Consider the following 6,569-nt stretch of genomic DNA (forward strand, 5'->3'; position numbering starts at 1 on the left):
GCTTGTTGAGGGCACTATGGCTGCTCGACGGTACGTTGTTAGGGTACTCAATCCAGTGGTTGTCCCTATGATGGCGAACATTGCTAATGGGATGTTTCAGCCGGAAAATGCCCGGGTTCACAATGTACACATCTCCAGAGAAGCTCTCCACGACATCACAACCTTAGAATGGCCCGCCAGATCCCCGGACATCAGTCCTATTGAGCATGTGTGGGACATGATGGGTCGACAACTCGCCAACCGTCCTCAGCCACCCACAACTCTGGAACAATTGACCCGTGCAGTGCAGCAAGCATGGGCCAATGGGCCACAATTCCTCAGGAAGCGATCCAGGGCCTTGTTGACTCCATGCCTCGACGAATTCATCAATGTATTGCAGCTCGTGATGGGCACATCCTGTATTGATTGTTGTTTAAACTTGCGGTCAGAGGGACCTAAAAGTGTCATCATCTAATCACAACTTAACACTCGTCCTGCATGTTCAATTGCAGCAATGTAGCACCACTCCTTCTGGGTGATGCAATTTCCATTTTCTTCAGTGTATGTAATATGAAGATGTTATAAAATATTTTTTATAAACAGTTTGTTATTATTCTGCCTTTTATCTAGGGATATATCCTAATCCAGTCCTATAATGCCGCACAATATAATTTCAGAAATAACATGAATTAAATGCAATTATATCACAAACATAATATATTCTATGCTAGATGACGTCAGAGGTCATTGTGTTGCGTCCGGCTGTGACGTTGGTAATTAAAGGATAGTAGTGTGGGTTTCGTACCTATATGACGAGGAAGAGGTGGATAGAGTCTCTTGTGAGGAGGAGAAGGAGGAGGAGTAGGAGGATGGGTTGCCTTTCAGTAGCATTAGCTGTAGCCTACAAAAATCAAAACCTTAAACTCAAGCTCAGAAAGCACACAGTCCCTCAACCGCTTTCGGACTCGAGCATGTTAAGGTTATGCAAGAAGTAGAAATCTTAGCCTGCGAGGTTGGCCATCTCGAGGCTACAATTTCTGAGCCTCTGAGGTAGCTCTCTAGAGTTAGGTCCATAAAAATAGTGTACAGCAGCCACCTTGCCTGAGTTCCCGAAAGTTAGGCTGATGAAAGTAATAGGTCATACATAACTTACTAGTTGCGTGCCCCGCAGGTAGCTCTCGAGATTTAGGTCTATAAGAATAATGTTTCGCAACTATCTTGACCAGTAGCCCCTGCATCAGTTCTCGAAAGTTAGACCAATAATACCAATAGGTCATAAGTTTAAGTTGTGAGTTCCTGATACGGATAATCTTTGACCTCCACAATGAAAGAGTGCTTTTCTTAGCAGACTATTCCGAATCTATGAGATCACCACGATTTATCACCAATAGAGCTTGTTGCTGAGAGGAGCTAGTCAATAACCCTTGTTATCACCTATGAATCGGCTCTTTTATTCTATATCACTCACATGCATTGCTGTACTCATCAGTTCTAGTTTAATTGTCTGCGGGTAAAGTCGCTTCACTCTAGTATCCGCAACGATATATTTATCGTTGAGTACCATGGCAGAGCAAGTATTTAACATTCCACCAGTTTTGGCTCAGCGCGCCATCAAGTGTTGTGTGTTGGGTATTCAGCCCGAAGGCTGATTTGATCCTCTGCTGCTCCGCCAACAGATGTCATAAATAGCCTAGGCGTCACTGAAGAGGCATACTAGGGAAATGAGGAATACACTGACTAATTAATTATCCTCGCCGATCTCGAGAACCAAACCATCAAACAAGGGTTCGAATTTGCTGTTGCTAGGTTCGACAAGAGACACAACCGATCTTTAACAGTATGGACAAGGAAATTTACGATTTATTCATAGATCTCGTCTGTACTCTGGGGGAATGCGCAGGTCGACATCTGGGACATGGGTTGCTAGTGGGCACCCCACGGTAAGGCACTGTCTACTGTTGCGGTGCAGTCTATCAACATCCCAGTTAGCGCAGCCGATGCATCAGGCACCGCAGTAGCGTATATCATCTTCCCAGGCCGCACAACTAGAATCTACACTACCACCCTTGTTCGATCCTCGTGTGAAAGACCATCACGTGGATGTCAACCCTGAGCTAGCAGCAACACCCTCTTCACCATCTCCGTCAGCAGCTCCATCAATGGCGGAAGGCGCAACAGCTCTTGGTAGGTTGCATGAGGAGAAATACATCCCTCCTCTTCACCATTACCACCGCGAGTGAGTGCTTGTGACTGTGTCTTGCCCCCTTTATGCCGGGCTCAGCTCGCCGGAGAGCGAGGGTCTCAGTGGTGGACCGTTCGCTATCGGCTGTGCAGAAATTTTTAAAGGCAGGGATAGATGAAGGACTAGCGACAAATGAAAGGAGACTAAAATAGGTTTACACATTTATTAAACTAACACTCTTTTAAAGAAAACAATTAAATTCACAAAATCTGGGTTTGATTCTTGAAAACATCTTCTCCTCGTGCTATCATTCATGAGGGATCTCGCTCAAATAAATTTTCAATGATTGCTCGTTTCTGCAATAATAAATATAGAAATCATTAATTTACTGAAAATTTGATTGAAAAACAAAATAATATCTGTTATCCTTCTCCTATGATGATAATCCAATTGTTTAAATTAAATACATTCCCTTCCGGATTTCACTTATTTTCCAAGAAAATGATTATTTTCTCCTCCTTATTTAAATTATTGAAAAATTTTTAATTCATTAATTTATGATTAGCAAGTCTTCCCTAGACTTTCCTTTCAACAATTACTTCATTTTCATAATTTTTGATTGAATAAACTTCTTGTAATAAATTTTACTTGAATTTATATCATCCTAACTTTTGCTCAATTTTATGCAGAAAGTGACTGTACAATATCTAACAATTAAATCTCGTGACATCAGTCCACGGACGTTGCCTTCTCTTATTCACTTTGACTTAGTAAATTAGGCCCTAATCAACCTTAAATTACGATAAAATCTTCTAAAGATTCAAAATTGATCCAATTACGGACACGCGAAATAATACAAGTCGGTCAAAACTTTGACGCACATAATGAAAATTACCATCACAAAATCATACATGAAATATTAAAAAAAACACAGATTAGGATCAAACCTCACATCACACATTCACACAGGGGTACACGTCATTATTATAACATTATTTACACGAACACTAACCCATTATTATTAATTTTAGGATTTAATGCAAATTCGGGAAATCATTCTCTAGATGACACTATCACACACATCCCAGGTATCAATTCAGAATGTGATAGAATTAAGGTTATCACTTATACAAAGAAATCAACTATACAACGATGTTCAAGGAGTATTTTAAACAGAAATCATCCTAATTTAGCGAGTAGAATAACTATAACACAGGTCAAAATAATAGAATACGCGCTTACGGTACATGAGTTGCGGCATTTATTTTTATTCATCATAATGTCGTGGCTCTCAATTATTCTGCACTGAAGCTCGAAGAAATCATGTCCAGTGACACATCTCTTCCCAAAATTGACTCTAATGGGTGCACAAATTATTACTCAAAATATAATGCCCATCTGCAAGTCATACACAAATTCATAGCGCAGAAATATACCTATAATTCGTCGATACTCCGTCCGGAGAATTTGCCATGTCCCAGGCTTACTTTACCTCAAGTGAGCACACGATAATACTTTCCAAAAATAACTAACATTAAACTCATGACCTTATTAAATCATTTTAGCCCGTAATTAGCTTTAATTATTCTTACTCATTATTATTATAATTATTATTATATTCCTGACCGTGCATAATCTCATTCGCAAAGTTGTCGTGTGAAGTTATTCGGATGACTCTAAATAAATTCGAACCCATAAACATGTCGTACAATCGTAGAATGAAATTCTACACGAAGAAAAACACTAGAACACTGTCCTAATTTGTTTCCAATAATTTTCCAAATTATTTCAAAACCAATCAAAATTAACGCGGGGTTCATTTAATTTTTATCTCTCCTGTCTTCTAAATTCTTAGGACAGTTAAGGTCTCTCTCGATGACATACACTCATTTCTAACTAATAGAGCAAACACACACTCATTCCAAGGTTCTAACTACCTCTCACCAAAGAAAGAAGAATGAAAAGTCAAACTACTGCAAAACTAATAGAAATCTAAATGAATAAGTAAGGCTACGCTTACAAATATTTACAAAGATAGAAAGAAATTGAATTCTTAAAGAGTACTCATGTGACTGGTGTGAACTGGATTGTGGCTGATGACCTAGCACGTGGTCACATCACCTTCCATCGAACGAAGTCTCGCCCATGTCCGATGCCTTACATGTTTAGTGACTCATGGAGGCGCTGACGATGTACAGGAACTTGCAGTATTCTTCGCAGAACTGGATAACCATCTTGCAGTAAACTCGAACTCAGGACCTTTCTTCTTCCAAGTTCTTGTAGAAAGCTGAAACTAACAAAGAGTCTTAGAAATAGCCCAGGATTCACTCTCGATGCTTTATAATTTGGCTGAAGACACTTATCTTAGGACAACCCTAAATAAATCGTAGTGAAATTTTCGAGTGTCTGAATTGCTGTAAAGTCTTCCGATGAAGCAAACGACGTCCAGTCTCTTCGGTTGCTGCAGTCAGAGTAATGCTCAAATTTAGCGTTCAGAAGTATAAAACCCTCTACAAAAATTTCCTCTGGAATTACCATTAATTTCCTGTCGTAAGACATAGGTGTGTCTCTTAATTACATCTAATTGGTGGATTTGTTGAATTCCTATGAAGCTTGTCACTTTTATTGGCTGCTCCAGTTTTACGTCACTTGACTTTCCATTTATTGATCGATTGAGATCAGGCTGCTCGCCGGGTCACGTGGTACGCACACATGTGTCTGAAGGCCACATAACAGGAATTCCACCCTGCTCCTCGTTCTCTCTGTAGGTCGGGAAAAACCGGTTCGCGAAGTGACTAGCTCGCACTGGCACGAAATACAGAATCTCACCCTCTTGCCGATTAAAATAATGTCCCAATACGCTGATGAAATAAATCATTTTATTTTTAATAAATTATTACCACTTTTGAAGGGGACATATTTCTTCCTTGGTTAAATAATGATTTGATCTGAAGATGGAATCATTATTACAGGAAATCTCCAATTAACATGTTCCCTGAAAATTTAGGTGGTAATCATGTGTCACTTCTATTTAGGGTTCTGTTCCAGCACGAAGCCTCGCGTTGTCTGCCTCGAGTGCAGCACCAAGCCGTCGAAGTTGATCCATTACCTTCTCTTGCAATTCACGGCATTCTTCACAAATCTCATCTTGTAAATTTACTCGGGTCGAAACATGGTGGTAGGTTGGATCTTCATCTATATCTCGCGGTATTTCTTCTTCTATTATGAGATTGATATGACGACCATCTACAGGTTTAGAAGAGTAATAACTTTTTAGATTCTGGGCGTTATGAATACCTTCATAATTTTTATCTAGACTTTGGATTCTGTACGCGTTATTCCCATAAACTTTTATGATTTTATAAGGACCTATAAAAAGTGGTGCAAATTTGGCGTAATATTTGCTGGTTGTTTCTGACGTAGCTGGCTTTTTCAAAAGAACATATTCATTGAGTTTGAGGGGTCGGCAAAACTTTTTATCCTTCACTCTGCCTTGTCTCCGCTCAGCTTGTTCGCGCAATGAAGTGGCGGCTTTCCGAATATTTTCTTCCAGCGTAGGCTTCAGATTACCGGGGCATTGGACAATATCGTCCCAAGGTCGATGCGGTTGTCGGTCGAAGTGAAGAGTAACAGGAATCTGTGACGTAGCCTCGTGTACTGTATTGTTTAAACATTCCATCATAATGGGTAGAACATCGATCCAAAGCCAGTGTGCATTTCCACAAAATATCCTGCAGAATTTAGATAATTCTTGCATCACTCTCTCTGCTGGGTTACTAGATGGATGTCGGATCGAGTTTAATATGTGTTTTATCCCAAGCTGTTCCATGGCTTCACGAAATTCTGCAGATGTGAACTGCGATCCGTGGTCAGTGAGAAGTGCTTTAGGCTTGCCCATATGCGGAATTAAATTACGGGTGATTCGTCTAATGACAGATTTTGAGTTGGCCTTTTGAATTGGATATAAAGTCACATATTTTGAGAATACGTCAATGGTGACGACAACATGCCGGTTACCTCTCTTTGATGTAGGAACGGGACCGAACAAATCCATTGCGTACAGCTGTTTAGGCTCGGAAGGTATGATTGGAATAGGATTATGTTGCAATAAATGAGAACTCGGCTTTACCCTCTGGCATGTGTCACAGGTTCGAACTATGTTCCTTACTATTGATCTTTGTTTGTCCCATATAAATTTTTATTGGATGGTAGCCAGTGTTTTATCGATACCGCCATGTCCGGTAATCCGATGTGCATGCCAAATTAAAGGTTCAAATAATTTCGAAGGTACAACAATTCTCAATTTCGATTTTTCCGGATCCACAAATTTAAATAGAATGTTATCTAAATACTGGTATCGGGATGCTCTTCTTCTTATTCTACGGTATCCAGGATCTCTAGGTTTAAT

Source organism: Anabrus simplex, chromosome 1 (assembly GCF_040414725.1).
Source record: "Anabrus simplex isolate iqAnaSimp1 chromosome 1, ASM4041472v1, whole genome shotgun sequence".
Lineage (NCBI taxonomy): Eukaryota > Metazoa > Arthropoda > Insecta > Orthoptera > Tettigoniidae > Anabrus > Anabrus simplex.